We start from the raw sequence: 17,974 nt of genomic DNA, 5'->3' as shown, positions 1-17,974 counted from the left end.
TGTCCATTTCTCAAGACTTGGCCCTAGGTACAAAGCAATACTTCCTCTCTTCACAATTTGCTTTTATCAGAATCCTGACGAATGTTGTAAACAAGTCAAAAGCTTTCTTTTTTTTTTTTTTTTTTTTTTTTTTTTTCCAATCTCAACATCAAACAGTTCACCACTGACTGTTTTTAGCCAATGAGTATGCAACGGACCTTTTGGCTTTCTGATTGTCCTTAATTAGAGTTCTTCCACATTTCCAAGATCCCAGAAGACAAAGTGAGAAGATTGCACTAGGTTAAACCTAAGCTCAACAGATATGAAATTTGTAGGCTGAAAAATAAGTAGCCGGTGTCTGGTACACAGATGGATGAACCCACAACACATTCAAGAGACCAGTGAAGAGAGAGAAAGGCAAGACTAGGGCTTGCATAGTGACTTCCTGACTAATAAAGTACTTACTGCGTCAATCCCAGGTAGATTTTTCATCAGTCAGTATCATTCTTTTCTTCCTACTTCAAAGAAAAGAAATACATAACACATGTTGGAATAATGTATAGGGCATCACATTGTCTCACCTTCTCACCGTTCTTTAGAATTATGAATGTATATTATTTGCATAAATTAGTAGGAATCCCTAACATTCTCATAATGCGTATACTAAGCTTTAAATGATTGTGCCATCTTCACTGTTCTTGTGGCCCTCTCCTTCTCCTCTTTGATATTCTATCATCTACTTCCAGGTTAGTTACTCTGTTTTGCTTGATTACTTGTTTGTTTACCCAGATGAGAGCAAACCTTCTGCAGCTGGCTTCTCTCGCCTACCATGATAGCTTCCACGTCTATTCATTTCTGAACAAACAGCATAATTTCATTCTTCCTGGCTGAAAAGAATTTCTTGCTTGCACACACACATCTGTCTTCTTTACCCACTCCTCTGCTGGCAGGCACCTGGGCTAAATCCATAAACATGAAGGCATTGTTACCCTGTGGTAACTTCCTTACTCTGGGGCATATGTTCATAAGACCATCTTTAATGTTTGGTAGTTTGTTTCTGTTTTTTGAAACATCACCTCATGTAATGCTGGCTGGATTTGAATTCACCATGTAGTTGGCCTTAAAATCTTGATCCTTCTCATCCCACCTGCTAAGTGCTAAGGTGACATGTGCCACCACATTTGGCTCCAAATTTACATTTTATTTTCATAAAACCTAATGAGAACTCTTTCCCCAACATATGACATGGGGATTTAAGTTGACCACTAAGGCATTTTAATAAATTAACTACCAGCTGAAAATGCCCCATGTTAAAAAAAAAAGTACTTTCTCATATCTAAGTTAGGCATTATATGTCCATCATTCTTTTGCACAGACTCAATATAAAGAGTCTATAGAATTAGAGGATTACTATCATAATATCCAAGTGCACACACGCGCGCGCATGTTTTATGAGCATGTTACACACCTTTGGAGCCGGTCACACAGACTGAAAGGTGACTGGTGCCTCTGGATCTTTCAAATACATCAAACACTATGCTAATTGTCCTGATTCATGCCCAAGCTGCATGTTAAGTCCAGAAAATATATAAGAAATGTCCAATCTACTGCTCCCATACATAGGTAGGTGGTAGTAACGGACTGACCACTGGCCATTTTGAGTCTCAGGTTACTACATTTCTCAACTAATTGAGTGTTTGTCTCAATTTTGGATTAGTCTTAGAACACATGAGTTGATTTTTTTACTTTTAATTTTCTTCTATGGCTCCATCTGGAAAATACTTTGTGAACCCAGCCTGCAATATAATGGGCAGTAGCCCCCCTCCATCAAACTGATACAATTGACTGAATCTAAAGGCTCTCTGGATGCCATTGGATCATAAGAAGGATAATTAGTATATGGCTTTATTGAAAACAGTATATCTCCAATCAGTGTTTTTCCAATGGGCTGGTCCCTGAACGTGCCTGCTTGGGCATGCCCCTACAGGGAAATGACTGGTGGACTACTGTTACTTGGGGTTTCATTATTTACCCCCTAAGGATGCTGTTGTTCCCACAGCATAGAACATCCAACTAGACTTTCACACCCTAAGCAATGACTATCACTTGATTTTCTAGTTATTGTATAGACTATAGAAGGAGGTCCTCTGAGGCACTGCTACATCCTTTGGATTTGCTTCTTACACATAATGGAAAATTTTCATAACACACACTCTTGTTACTATAGCTGTCATCAATTACAATAAGCATGACTGGGCCTGGATTACAATAAATGGGCCTAGATGGTGCAGGCAGAGATGTCTGTAGTGATCAAAGGCCTTCAAAGTATTTTGATAAGAGTTTCTTGTCCGAGAAGATGCTGTGTACCCAGCCATGTGAGATATTTGAGGGAGACACACAGCTGAGAATAGAGACTGAGGTGGATCAACAGAAGAAAATAAATACTGAAGAAAGAGAAAGAGGGGGAAGAGGAAGAGGAAGAAAGAAGAGGAAGAATAAGGAGAAAAAGAGAGAACAAGGGAAAAGAGATGAAGAAGAGGAAGAAGGAAGGGAACGAAGGAGGAGATAATGGAGAAAAAAGGGGAAGGGAATGAGTGAAGGAAGGAAAGAAGGAAGGAAGGAAGGAAGGAAAGAAGGAGAAGGAAGAGGAAGAATCTGAGGTGCAGGATGTCATAAGACAGTAGTAACTTCTTTCGTGAGAAGAAAGCATCCAATCCTGGGGACAGAAAATCAAAACAATGTCATCCAGGAGGAAGCAGAAATATAGAATTACAGATGCATGACCACATTAAACTATGGCATGGCAAGCAATGGATCAATGGCAGCATAATTCCAATGCAATTCTACTGAGCCACAGCTCAGACTGATACTCCCAATGAGCCCCCTTGGATCTGTAAACCTTAGTCAGATTCTCAAGAACGTTGTCTTTTATTTCCTTATAGTAACTATGATGGGTAATCGTTATCAATTGCATTTAGAATCCTTATGGAAACACACATTTATGAAGGTATTTCCAGAAATGTTTAGCTGAGGACAGAGAACCAAAGCTGGATGAGGGCAGCACCATCCCATGGGTTGGTGTACCAGCACCATCCCATGAGTGCATCCCATGGGCTGGTGTACCAGCACCATCCCATGAGTGCATCCCATGGGCTGGTGTACCAAAGTGAACAAAATGGAGAAAACAAGTTGGGCTCTGGCATCCATCTCTCTCTGTGTTCTGAATGCTCATGCAACCTGACTCACGCTCCTATTGGCAACCACTCCATGTCATCAGGGACCAGCCCATCATCAAACTAGTAGCCCAAATGCACATTTCCTAAAGCTTTGTAGCCAGACCTTTGTCACAGCTGCTATAAAAGTATCTAACACTGAGCTGGGCACCAGGAGATACCAGTAGGTATTAGCTTCTATCTTGAGTCTCAGTTAAATAACTTCTGTTGTCACCACCTGATCATATTATTAAAGTGTTAGGGTCACCCAATGTGTAACCCCTTCAAATATATCCCTGTAGTTAATACCATGGGTGGATTTTACTTCTCAGCCTATCAGAGACTACGTGTGTCCACAGTCAGAGGCAGTCCTTCAGGGCTATCCTGGGAAACTCCAGCTCATTAGAGCTTTTAGCTGTGCACACATTCACTTAAAACCGCTCTGTTTACAAACTGAATTGCCATGTCCAGAATATTTCTCCTGACACCTCCATGCATATGACTGTGATCACACTCTATAAAGGACAGTGGCAAAGCAGATTGCCATTACTGGAGGTTGTAACTGTCAGCACTGACCTGCCCTTGGGGTAATGTAGCTTTGCTCTAGTCATTAGCTGTGAGTAGCTAAATTTAGCAGAGACTGATTATGGCTGCAGTGAGTTTTCCTATCAAGATGTAGCAGGCTGTTTACACTTAAATTTAAAGCATCATTGCCTGATTATTCATGCATGCCATTTGATAGCAACAAAATAGCATGGAAGCCTTATCCGACACTCAGTCCTGTGATGGGTTGGAGAAAGCAGTAGGGGCTTGGGTTTTCCACCGAGTGTAATGTCCAACAGCAACGGAAGAGCTGACCCTGATGGAAAATCAGAGGGACCTTGTAGGTAAATAAGTTGAAAAGTTGTGATTTTAGCTGGTCTAGCCTTTGTTTAAAGACTTATAAAGACTTATTTTTATTTCTGTGTATTTCTGTGTGTGCCTGTGTGTGCATATGTGTGTGTGCGCATATCCGTCTCTCTCTCTCTCTCTCTCTCTCTCTCTCTCTCTCTCTCTCTCTCTCTCTCTCTCTCTGTGTGTGTGTGTGTGTGTGTGTGTGTGTAGGGATGTGTGATATATGTCATGTGTGTGTTGCTATCCCAGAGGCCAGATGAAATTATTGCATCCCCTAGAGCTGGCACTACAGGCAACTGTAGACCGCCTGACCTGAGTGCTAGGAACCAAATTATTCCACTGCAGTAAGAGCAGGTGCTCTTAACCACAGAGCCCCATTAGTTGTCCTCATTTTTTTTGTTCCCTCTACAAAGCAGGCCAAGATCAGTTACTGCCACCTCTTTACAGTGTCTCCCACTAACACGTGTTCCTTGTGTCACACACAGACTCTGAACATGTTACCTCCGTGTAAATATTGGGCTTAAGAGATTCAGTTGAATCATGATCTGAAATATGATGGCATAATTAGGCTAATGCATTAAAATGGAATCACAAATGGCCAGGATCATCCCAAGGAAGAGGGACTGAAAGGCAGGAAGGTTGTGGGGAGAATTTGGATAAAGTATTTCTGAACTTCAGCAGCTCAGACCTACATCTTTGTCAGAAATCTCTTTACAGCCGAAAGTCTAGAATATTCTTCTTGCTATTCTGGCTTATTTGATATGGAGGAAGTGTGGTTCCTTCCTCATAGGTGATGGGAGATTCCCTGGGTTCATAGCTTCTGGGTTCCCTCATCAGAGAAGGTAGAACTGATGTAAAGTCTGGGGTGGGGTCTTTCTTGAGGAAAGAGGAAAGTACACTCACGTGCCTTGTCCTTCACGCCAGCTCACTAAAAAGTAGGGGGGAAAAGGAGAGCTCCTTTAGTTCCTCTCTGAGGCAGAACACAATTGTGTTTTAGCATACTCCTGGGCTTAAATTTATTTATGATCAGAGATTTAGTGAAGGTTACATTGAGCAACAAATATTTGGAGATTTTAAAAACTGCAGAAAAAAATTGCCGTAGCTTTGAAACTACATATTTAGGATTAATTTGATGCTTCTTTTCCATTGTAAGTGGTATTCCCAAGTGAAACAGGATCTTTGGGGATTATTTTACTTCCCTGAGTGCAGAACACAGAAAATACAATAGCAAGAAGACATGCAGAATGCATCATTTTAGCTTCCTTTGTTCTTCCTACTCCCATATATAATAATACACAGTCTAAGAAAAGATATATCTGTTATATATTTCAGAGCAGACTCTACTCTGTAGGAAATTTTACTTCTACACAAGCATATGAATGACAGACATTTATTGTTGCAAAATATTCCAAGAGTTATATATCAAATTTTTAAACTCCTATCTCCCTCAGACTCCAGATTTCTCTGGCTGAGGAATAAGAATCCTTGTTAGTGTTTTGTTTTTCCCTTTCACATAACCACCATGATAGAGACAAATGATGGTGATTTGGAGAACAAAGATACTAACCAACCCCCAATGCTGTGTGTGTGTGTGTGTGTGTGTGTGTGTATGTGTGTATGTGTGTGTTATGCGAACTATAGGCTGTCTGAATAACAAACAATGAAAGCTGAGAACATGTAACCAGGATTTCACAGTGAGAGGAAAGAAAACTTGTAACAAAGACTGCTACCTTGATGCCACCAAACATAAGAATTGTGTTGTGTCTTATTTGGTCTGTGCTATAGGACAATATTTACTCAACTACTGATTACATACACAAGAGTGGTCAGTCCCCTAAGATGGCATCACGTAAAATACAGCCATCTTGGTTTTGGCAGATGCACTCTATAACATTCATATAGTGACAAAACTGTTTAGTGATACGTTTCTCAGAACGTATCCCTACTGGACTGCAGGTGACATGAATCATTTCCTCCAATGTCTATATGAATGATCAAATGAAACACTCCTGACGTAAACTGAAGGAAGGATTGTTGAATGGGTCCTTCTCACAACCAGGAGAAAAACAACCTGTTTGGGTTCTTTCTTCCTCTTTCCTTGGGGCTTTAGGGAAGAACGGTACTGATTAGACCAGCTCTGGACCTGGGAAAAGAGCCCAGTACCAAGACATGTCTCGAGAGTGAAACTTTGTTAGGAACTTCCAGGGCAAGGACTTGAGCCCATATGATATTCTTCAGGAAAAGAAAATCAAAGCATAAAATAGACACCCATTTTTTAAATAATATTTTATTTATTCTCTTAAAGTACAATGTATTTAATCTTCATCCACTACCTCCGCACCCAGAACCAGAATTCTCCCAACCCAACTTCATGTATGTTTTCTCTCTCTCTCTCTCTCTCTCTCTCTCTCTCTCTCTCTCTCTCTCTCTGAATCTGTTATTTGATTATTTTAAAATAGTTTTCTTTATTCTTGAGAATTTCACACATGTATATAATGAAATATGATTATATCTATCTCCCATTTCCTCCTCCATTTTCCTTTGGATGGATTCCCCAAACATGACCCTCTTTCCATATGATATCTCTCTCTCTCTCTCTCTCTCTCTCTCTCTCTCTCTCTCTCTCTCTCTCTCTCAAATCCACTTAGTCCTATTAGTACCACTCCCATGTTATTCATATGGGAAACCTATCAGTGCCCACACTCTCAAAAACAAATAACGATGATCCCTCTGCTACCAGCTATTACCTGCCAGCAGCTCCTCAGTAAGGGGTGGGGGTCTAGACATCTAACTATAATTTTTTGTGCCTTGTCCCTAACACAGACACCTGTTTTGATGACTCTTCCTAACCCGAATAGCAGATGATGCCACTATACTCTAAAGTACACAGTAAAGAAAGATCCCTTGAGTTCTTCCCTTATTTGTTGAACCACAAACCCAGCCAGCTCTGTTTTTAACCCCAAGTTTAGCATTTTAAAAAAATTGCTGTGAGGCTGATGGGAATCCAAGAAGTGAAATGTAGTGCTGGAGTGAAACTGCCCCACATAGATTCAGATATTTACATATTTAGTCCACACTGTTTTAGGAGACTTAGAAGGTACAGACTTGCTGGAGAAAGTATGTCACTGGGGGTGGATCTCTGAAAGCTAAAATGGCTCACCTGCTTTTAATTTGTTTTATCTGCTTCATCATTGTGACCTTCGAGTTCTTTGCCCTGTGCACTTTAAACAATTGTGTTGTTTTTAAAATGACAGCATTAATGCAATAATTTTTTTTTTTGGAGAAGCAAGCAAGAAGGGAAAAATATGAGGTAAATCTAGAAGAACAAAGTGTGTAAGTAATGAACACATGTGCTCATACATGCTCAAATGTTCTAAATGAGGAACTGCAGAGATGGCTCAGGGGTTAAAACAGCTTGTTGCTCTTCTAGAAGACCCAAGTTCTGTTTCTGGCACCCATGATGGGCCACTCAAAACTATATGTAACTCTTCCACCAAAGGATCCAATGCCCTCTTCTGAATACCTGCACTAACATGCATAAAACAATACACATACATGCAGCTGATGATAAATAACAAAAAAAGTCATTTGCACAAATGACAGAAAGTGAACACTGCATTATGAATGAACCATAACTGAGTGGGCCAGTTCCTTATTAATGGACACTTACATTGCTTCCAAACTTTTTCTATTACAAAAATGTAAAAATTATGAATGTTCAAAATGAATAATATGCATATACAATTTTTACACATATGGGTTTGTATTAATGGTACTCTGTGTGAAACTGTCACAAGAAAGAAGAGTAGATGCCTTTCTTTAATTTGTTTCTAGTTATTTATCGCCCAATAATTCTCTATGTAAATTATATCAATTCTCTGCCTGATAAACTGTTTCTCCACATTCTTTTCAGTACAATATATCCACACATTTTAATAAATATTTATACATGTTTACATAAGACTTCTTAATGTTGCCCGTCTAATACAAAAATTGACATCCCAATGCTATGTCAAAGACGGTATTTTTCTTTAAGATTTTTTTACATCATTTATTTTATGTCTGTGTGGGCCCACATTTGTGTAAGTTGGTGGGTGCACACAAACCATGGCCTCCTTGTGGAGGTCAGAGAACCACTTGCACAAGGTGAGTCTCGCCCTCCACCCTGTGAGCTGGAGCTTGCCAGACTTGTTTGGCACACACCATTCTCCTTGAGTCATCTTTCTGGCCCTGTTTCCTTGTATTACAACTAAGTCTCAATACTTTTCTTATATGTAAGAACTCCATTCACCTTTGTCTTTAGTGTGAACTCCCTCTTCTTGGTCACTGTGCACATTTCTGTTGGGTTGTGTCGCATGGTTGGGGGGTGGGTTATATGAATCCACAGGCATTTCCACATTTTAAACAAAAATGATCCTGACAAATCTCAATCCTCTTTCCAGTGAATGTATTCTCTCTACATTTGCTTGAAGTGGCTTTGCCTGTCTTAATTTATTACGATTTCTTAAAGTAGAAGAGATGAATCTACCAACCTTCATACTCATCTTTTGGATTTTAAGTCATTCTTGAGAACCTATTACTTTTCAATTTTTAACACAAAATAGACCCAAATTCATAAAGATGCTAAGGACACAACTCTCCCTCCCTCCCCATTCTCTCTCCCACATCTGTATATGGATCTAACACATTCTCTACTTTTCCTTGAACACTGAAGGTACCTATCTTTTTTATACAATATTACTTATTAAGACGTTCATATTTTTCACAACTTCAAAATCCTAACAGTTTAACATTTTATCCATTTTAATGGGGTCAAATACTTGAATGTGGTGAAACTTGCAGCTAAAACCTCTTATCCAGAGATTACTTTAGAAATATTGTCCACAAATATTCCCACCTCTACTGCTTTCAGATATAAAAATATTTATCTGAACTCAAATTCAAATCTTTACCCATACACTTATGGATTATGTAACACCAGACAAGTAAACTTTTCTGAGAATTTGGTTTTGGTGTGAGAGAATATGCAAATATGTTAATGTCTAGTCATTATTAAAATCATTAATTTCTGAATTCTTATGAAGTCTTAGCCCATCCTGGTTGCAGGCAGCAGTTGTAATACTCTCCTGGTGTTTCTGCAACCTCAAACAAGGCACTGAGAAGTTTCAGAACCTTTACCATGGAGATGTTGTAACAGAAATAGCTCTGCTCCAGATTTCCTTGGGGCAAATTTACACGATTCATATGACAGTGCTCGGTTATAGCCTAGTGGGAACTATGTTTAACATTCTTATTTCAGGGACCTACTCAAAAATAGGGCCCCAGCTTTTGTAGAAGTAGGTGGTTGGACAGGTTTGTTCTTGATTACATATGAATTTGGATGTCTTAAGTCTTGGCACTTAAGACTTAGAGCTGGTGAAGTGATATTTTCCACGTAACTTTGCAAATAGAATTGCATTCCTTGGTAGCTATCTAGAAGAGCAAAGCAAGTAGAATATGTGTGTGTGCATGTGCCTGTCTATGGTCTTGCACCTCTGGAGGCTGAATTCTCCAAAAATGGCCACTTGTACACTGGGAAGCCTGAGAACTTGGACACCGATGAGGTCAACAAATGCTAAATGTCAAAACCAGAGGACTCAATGGTCCACTACCTGTCCTGAAGGCCTGGGAACGCCTTGCAGAGCCGCTGTTGTGAGAGCAGGATAAAAGGAGGCAGGATCCCAGGGGTAGTGGAGGCTGTTAAAGACGTAATGGCCTGGGCAATGCACATGCGCAGGCAGGCTGCCTTTGTCTTGCTACCTCTGCTGAGTTTTGATCCCAGACCATTGGCTTGATGTTCCAACTAAGAGCAGGTCTCTAAGTTTCTGTAGCCCATGTCCTCTGGAAGGACCCTCAGAGTCACACACAGAAGTGTGCCTGACTAATCTAGATGTCTTTCAATCCAAATTGACAATCAAAATGAACCATTACTAACTGGAGAGAAACCAATTTCCTCTCTCGTTTTCAAGTGGCCCTTCAACTAAACCACCTCACACGTATCTTTTCAAGTTATATCCAGAACAAAGGCTTTGGTAATTTTTCTCAGTATCAAATGCTAGAGAGAAAAAAATGACCACAACTTTCTTTTAGTAATTATAATATTTCTTTTGGCTTCAGTTTTTTCCTCCTTTGTGGAAATGAAAAATTGCTGATCATTATCTATGTTTTGTATTCCAGAAGACTAATGATTGATTGTATCATATTTATCTTTTTCTTATGAAAATACCAGTTCCTTTAGTGTTCTCCCCAAATGTGTATTAAGATTATTCAACTAGGAAAGAATGAGAGAATTAGAACCAATTATGATTATAAGACATGAGGTGGGTTAATCAGGGAAAAGCAAAGATGAATAATAAATAGATTTTGATGCATGCACTTCAAGGGAAATTCAATATCCAGACTTTCTAATTAATCTAGGCATTGAATCTTAATAAAATATAGTACTTATGGATAAGCCAGTAGCTGTTTCGTGTTAACTACACTATATAATTTAAATGTAAAAATTATTGACAGAAGAAAATGTCAATCTTGATATTTAATTTCCATTTTATGTTGAGAAAAAATCAGCATGAATATAAATATGTAAATATGAAGAATATATATACACATATATGCATATATATGTATATATACATATATATATTTAGAGAATTTAAGTCCTAGCATAAATATAATTTATTATTAGATTATCTAATCCAACTTTCCTGACTTTGCACCTGGAGAACCCAAAACTCAACTGTTTGCCTATTTCCCCAGGCATGTTGATGACCATGTTGAAGAAAAACCAACCCTGACCTTTAGCCCCACGTTTATTTCATCCTATTGAGTTACTAATGCAAATGCTCTGGGTCACAGTGTTACGGGACAATTAGATCTACCAGCCTCGCTTCTGCTGTATTTTGAAGAAATTAGGACTAACAGAACATGGAAAAGGGTAGTAGATTTACTTTGTTTTTCTCTACTTTCCCTTTAACAGTGTTCCAACGGTATAGAAAAGAACAAAAGCAAAGGAACATGAATGAGTTCGTTTACCTTCAAGGGAAAATGATCTGAAGCATGTGGCATCTCCTCATTGGAGGCTGGATGATGGGAGTGTGGCATCTCCTCATTGGAGGCTGGTTGAGGGAAGTGTGTGGAAACTCCTCATTGTAGGTTGGTCTGTCCTTTGGTGTTCTGAACCAAGAACTTTTCAGTGTCTTCAGCTCCCCAACATGTTTCCTGAGAACGTTTTAGTTTGGTGTCTCTTGTTTTGGAGTCCTTCTTTTATAGTCTGTGAGTCAACTGGTGGTCCTCTTTACAGTACCTCCCACTCCCACTGGGACTTCAGCACAGGATCACAATGACATCAGTGCTTGCACAAACTACACACTTCTTTGGTTTTTAACATTTTTGCCCCTTTACTTAGGACAACAATTTGAGAGTGGTCCCTGGCATCCGGTGTGCATATGCTGAGATCATACCACCCAAATACATTTCCATTTCCAGTCCTCTGTTCTACTTGAGTCTAAGTGAAGCTTCGATATGAAATTAGCATTTCTGTCCCCTTACTTACAGTAGGCAGCCCATAGACTTCTCTAGACTGATGTCATGATATGGCTGACTGCTAATAGCCACCAATTTCCCCCATAATAAGCCAAGTAAGAAAAGTGACCTTTACATGAATTGAGTTTGGAATTCTTATAAATAATCAGAAGTCCTGTGTTGAATGTGCTCTCAAAAAATAGCAAGCCTACTTCTAAATGTGTACGTAAAATCTTGACTCTACGCCCGGCCCCCAAAGTCTTTTAACACAGCCCTCATGTCACATGGGGATTTCCTTTTGACAAAGAGTCAAAGCTGTCATTTCAGATGATGGAAGTTTATTCTGTTGAGAGCACCACATAGACACCCTAAGTGGGAGGCAATTTTGCACACTGATATATTCAAGACAAATGCATCATGACCCAGCAAAGCTTTATTTTCCTTTGTGGCTGAAAAATTAATTATTTACAGGCCTGATGCATGAGTTAAAAGTGCCAGAGCAGGTAACACTTTTCTCTGGTAAGCAGGGTAAGGCTCACGGGTAGATTGAGTGGCAGATACTGGTATTGATTAATGACTTATTTGGAGCAATTCCCTGCCTGTACTCTAGCTCTTCTCTGACACATACCAGACTTTCTTTAAAGTGATCTTAGTCTTTCTGGGAGGGAATGGACATAGAAGGCTTTTTGCAGCTACCTCCTCATCGATCCAATTTTCAACCACTTCAGTAATTTTGTTCTAAACTGGTCTGCTGTCTGTGCTACTCCAAACTGTGGAATGGGGGTGGGAGTGGGGGAGGGGTTCAACTTATCAGGAATGTGTTCATTCATATCTGTCCCCTGCTTCCAATGCACACTTGTAAATGAGAAATTTTCGAGACAGAAGGGAGCTGGTTTTCTCAGTATATCCCTCATCCCAAGGATGTTTTGTTGGAGAAAGTTACTTAGTGTTTGCTAACTATGAACTAAAAGATGTGTCCTAATGCAGTGCCTCTGTAAAGTTTATCAATTAGACAGAGCTTTGAGACCATGATTATAAGGTACCCGGCTCTAGGACTGACTGCTTTTCCTGGCAGTCCTCTTGTGAGATGAAAGCTCCTAAAAGCAGCCCAGAGTCACATTCTTGACATCCAAAGCTGGGTTTTGACTGGCAGAAGGTACCAGTCTATCTCTGATGTGCGAAAATGGAACTTAGTCTTTTGCAAGCCTCTCTTTCCCTCATTTCTTGACACGCCTGCACACACACGCATGAATGAGAAGGCCAGTGGGATGGCATAATGCCTAAAGCAACAGATAACAAGTTTCTTTAATATAAGAAAATAATTTATATAGCATTTCAAATTCATAGACTCTAATTGTATGTTTACCAATTTTCTATGCATACGTCGTCTCCTCTGGAAAATTGAGTTAAATGAAATAGAATAATGATTTATGAAAGTACAGAGTCTGGAAGTTTTCAAATCCATATTTGGAGAATATAAGGAGCCTTACATATGTAGGAGGAAGTCTCTTGAGTCTCTGTCTTTTCTTTCCTGACATTAATGAGGAAGAACTGAAGTGTCCATCAAAATTTGTGGTTAAATCATAAAATTTTGTGTACTATAGAGGGGGAACATTCTATTTTTCTTTCCATAACCCCTCAACCTTACTTGGTCTAAAGGATTTATATTCAGAGTCACCATACTTACAAGTTGGAAAGAAGAGATAAAAGAAAGAATTTTTTTCTGATGACCAAAATGAGCATGGCTGCAGGGTCTAAAAAGAAATTCTTTTTCTTCAGCTAACTACCTCTCCTCCTATCAATCTGGGTGGCTTGGGTAACAGTTAAAAAAAAAAAAAAAAACAACATCAAAAACTGCCTCAGATGGTTTTCCCAGTAGCTAGGTAACATCATCTTTATCTTTTAATGCAGATCATTGTTGAATGGTCAGATGTGTGCAAATTACTTTTTCCTCAAGATGCCATAATTGGAGTTACTAGAGGCTTAAGAGTCTAAAGGACAGCTGGACAGTCCAGCTTCAGGCAAGCCTCTGTCTCAATTACTTTAGTCTTGCTGTATCTAAACTATGCGATACAAATCACTTAGGTGGTAAAGGGGCTCACTGTTTCAGAGAGATTTTAATGGGAACATGAGGCAGAGAGAACTTACATCTTAGTCAACCTGGAAGCAGTACACTTGTAAACCAGGAATAGTTACAGCCCCTACAGCCCTCCTTTAGTGGTGTCCTTCTGGCATCCAGGCCTAATCGATTCAAGATGCCACAGATTTTTAAATTGAGCCACAAGCTGTGGATAAAACATTAAAAAATATAAGCCTGTAGGATGTATTTCAGATTTAAAATGACAGTTAGTCCCTTCCTAGTGTTCAGATACCAGTGTCCAGAACTCAGACACACCATTGATGTCTAAATTGTAGAATGTGATGGTTAATGTTTTCTGGCTAATGAGTACAGCAGTTGTTGCAAACACACAACATGCATAGAATCAGTAACTGAAGTGTGTCTAGATATGTCACCCAAAGTCTGTGAGTTCAAATTCTCTGAATTAGTTATGCTTCTTCTATTTTCTCGATGGAAATGATAAAGCACAAATAAGGTAAATATAGCCTACGTGGTGACTTTCATGTTCAGACCGCTTGCCACACACCTAGCTTCTGTAGGTGTGTGGCAAGTGGTCTGAAAATCTGTTCATCTTCCTCCATAGTGGTAAATGTTCTCCTTCCAAGGGCCTCTTTCCACAGCTACTTCCCTCACTTTGGGGTCACTGAGAGATGCTGATCACATCCAGCTTTCAATCTCTGCTTTTGCTTTCAATGCCTTTATTGCTGTGACAAGGTGTTGCCAAAATCAATATGTCATAACTCAGTGTCTTACAACAAGTAGTACCTGGTGTCTGCTTACTGTTGCTTCTTGTTTCTATGGCAACAATGGTGTTGACTGTCTATATGGCCTGCCCTGCTTCTTTGCTATTTCAGTCAAGGTACATCTAGGTCTACGTTTCTCACTTGCTAATCAGAGTCATATTGGAAAAATTGATCATTCAGAGGGCATGTAGTAGCTGATGCTTCTGTGAGCAGGTGTGAAGGAAGAGTCCTGATGGTCTAGAGGATTCAGGCTTCAGTTGGACTTTCCAGTTCAGGTTTTATCTCTCTATGTTCCTGTTTTCTTTTCTGTGTACCTTTAATGCCAAATTCAAGTTTTTGAAATGAGAATACTATACTTATTCACAAAGGAGTAACACTATTGAAAGATACATAAAACTAATACCCACACCGCAGTATCTAGAATGAAGAAGAGGAAACTTAGATAAGTTGTCTGTATGATCTCATGGCCACCAGACTAGAGAAGATCCTAAACTTGGGAGAGAGAGAAAGCAGAAGTGGTAGACTGGAAAATGCAGGCTATGCTTGGGGCTGAGTCAGGCCAGGATGCCACTGGACCACATTGGAGCAAAAGGTGGATTTCTGCTTCAGGAAGCTCACAGTCCTTTGCTTTTGCTCTTTCAGACCCAGTCACTAATCCTCCCACACTTCATTTTGCATTTCTCTTTCCCTTTTCACTTTTATAGTTTCCTGGTGAATTACAAACAAGAATCTCTTTTACAGTCTATCTTGACTTAACATTTCCCATCTCATTAAAACCTTTTTCTAATGTCTATGATTCCCAATAGACAATCATCGTTTTCTATTGGAATCTCTTTCTTCCATTAGAACAGACCTTATTCCTTTTTCAGTCCCAGCCTCAGATTCAGTTCTACCATCCTTGCAAAGAGGATGATGACAGCTCAGAGCTGAATACATACCACGTGACTGCTGTTTTCCCTATCAAGAGTTAACATTTCTTTTCCTGTGGTTTGAGTAGAGCCTGGCCCTAGCTTGATTTTTGGGCAATAGATTATGGCAGACCCTGCATCTCAAGAACTGTGAGGTTTCTGCTCTCATCCTTTGGCCATCTGAAACCACCATACCAAGAAGCCTAGAGAGGCCACACTGCTCAGCTACCTACTGTATAGAGACAGAGACCTGAAAAGGACCATCATTCAGCTTTCCAGGGATGGCAATGAGTGAATAATCCTTCAGAGAAGGTGAATCATGAGAGCATGGCAAAGTAAAAGCAAGCTATTTTTAGGTAACTATGCTTCAGGTAGTGTTAATGCCATGAGCCAAAACTGAGGCAAAATCTCTGGTTGCTTGTGACTTTCTTGTTTGTCGTTAGGTATAGCTGTTAATTCACCAATGGGCAGGTGGCAGTCACAATTAAGGGAGAAAATAGCAACTGAGTGGGTAGAACCCCTGGGCCTGCCCCTGCTGAAGCAATTCCTTCCCAGAAATAGGAACATAATTGGCAGCAGCAGTTTTCCTGTGGAAGACAGATTTTTTTTTTCACTTATGAAACAAATATATTTAGCAGCAGTCCCAATTTTATTCCTGTCTGTAATTGGTAACTAATATCAAGATTAGCGTTCAAGTTGCTCCCCCATTCTAGGTTTTTTCCTGTGGAACTTGGTTATCATGGGGATTAAATTACCCACATTTCAGATCTGCAAAGTCCAAATGTGCCATCTTGAGGTAGAAGAAAAGGGAGGCGACTATGACTACTAAGCAACAGATTTACAAATGAGTCAGGAGGCACAGCAGGAGTGCCGTCAGACTAAATGACCTGTAAGTCTAGAACCAAGCAGTTCCCAGCAATGGGATTCAAGGTTATTATGGAGCCAGCCAGAGAAAAGTAAAGATCCACAGAGTCAAGGCTTTGAAGTTTAAAAGCTTCATCCCTTTCAGTGAACAGGAAGAGAGGTGGTGTTGCTGAGCTGAGCACACTTATGCTGTCTGAAGGGAGAAATCATTGCCCTGCTCAATCTGTGAGGTTTGGGGAATGAAAGTCTAGCATCCCCAGGACCCGCCCAATCTTTCAAGTCAGGCTAAAAGTGTTATTATTACAGTAAATAATTGAGTTTCTAATGTTACCTGATAATTCAAGGAAAATATAAAGTCTTGGGAGGGCTTCACACATGTCTGAAGGAGACTAGTTTGTCACTTTGAGAAATACTGTCAAATGAGATTCAATGAATTGATAGCTGTTAGAGCCATCATGGGTATCAGTTGCCAGCTAGAGCCACAATGCTGGGCCTGGCTTGACTAGGAAACTGTTAATTTTTGTCTGCTACTGTATTGTTTGCTTTTCCATCTCTATGATCACAACACCCGAGAAAACGAGTTAATGTGGGAAGAAATTGTTTTAACTCGTGCTTTCAAAATTTTAGTCCACATTTGTGTCCACTGATTCCAAGCTACAGCAGAACACCATGGTAGCTGCTGTATGTGGCAGGGTAACTTCCCCACCTGATGAAGGGAAGAAGAAGGAAGTGGAGGAAGAGGAGGAAGAAGAGGAGAAGGAGCAGGAGGAGGGAGGAGGAGAAAGATACAGAAGACGAGGACGAATGGGAAAAGAAAGAGAAAGGGAAAGGAGAAAGAAAGAAAGAGAAAGAGAGAGAGAGAGAGAGAGAGAGAGAGAGAGAGAGAGAGAGAGAGAGAAAGGATAAGGGACAGAACAGAACCTCCAAAGGACTCAAACACTCATTATCTGCTTTTTTCCAGCTAGGTGTCCCCTTCTAAAGTTTGGAGAACCTCCCAAGATAATGTCACTATCTGGGAATCAAGTGTTCATCACTTGAGTCTGGAAGGACATTTATAGTCAATCCAAAATGGCTGGATTAGGAGAGGCACAGAGCCTGAGAGGAGGTAGCTGACATAATTGACTAGGACTTTGGAGGAAGCCCTGGAGTCAATGATTATTTCCCAGTGAGTGTATAATCATTTCAAAATCCTAACAAGTTGTAGGGCTTCCTATAAATAAGATGATTATCAGCCCCGATTTTATTGGAAACAAAAAACATTAATGCAAAATGTTGCTGTTGTCTAATACAGTAGTTCTCGCTGCTGTTCTCAGATGGCTCCTCTAGTGCCCGGAAATTGTCTCCAAGGCAACTACTTATGTTTCCTAAGTCTCAGATTGCAAGGAGGTGGGGAGGAAGTATGAGTAAAGGCAAAATTTTACAAGCCAAGAATTTCTTTTAAACACACAAAAAGTTTCTAATAAAAACCCAGATCCTTTGCCTTCTAACGTAGAACCAGTTCTGCATGTGTGTTCACGCGTCTATTTCTATACATGGTAGATACGTAGCTCAATGATATATTTACTGAACACTCGCTCTGCAGCTAGCAGTTGCTGTCAATGATATGAAATAAAAACTGAGCTCCTAGAGATGCCAATTCCGTGAGGCAAGACAGGGTTTACTGAAGAGAAAGCTGAACCCAAGCCTGAAAAGCAG

The sequence above is a fragment of the Arvicanthis niloticus genome, chromosome 28, assembly GCF_011762505.2.
Source record: "Arvicanthis niloticus isolate mArvNil1 chromosome 28, mArvNil1.pat.X, whole genome shotgun sequence".
In the NCBI taxonomy this organism is placed as follows: Eukaryota; Metazoa; Chordata; class Mammalia; order Rodentia; family Muridae; genus Arvicanthis; species Arvicanthis niloticus.
This window is presented reverse-complemented; position numbering follows the sequence as displayed.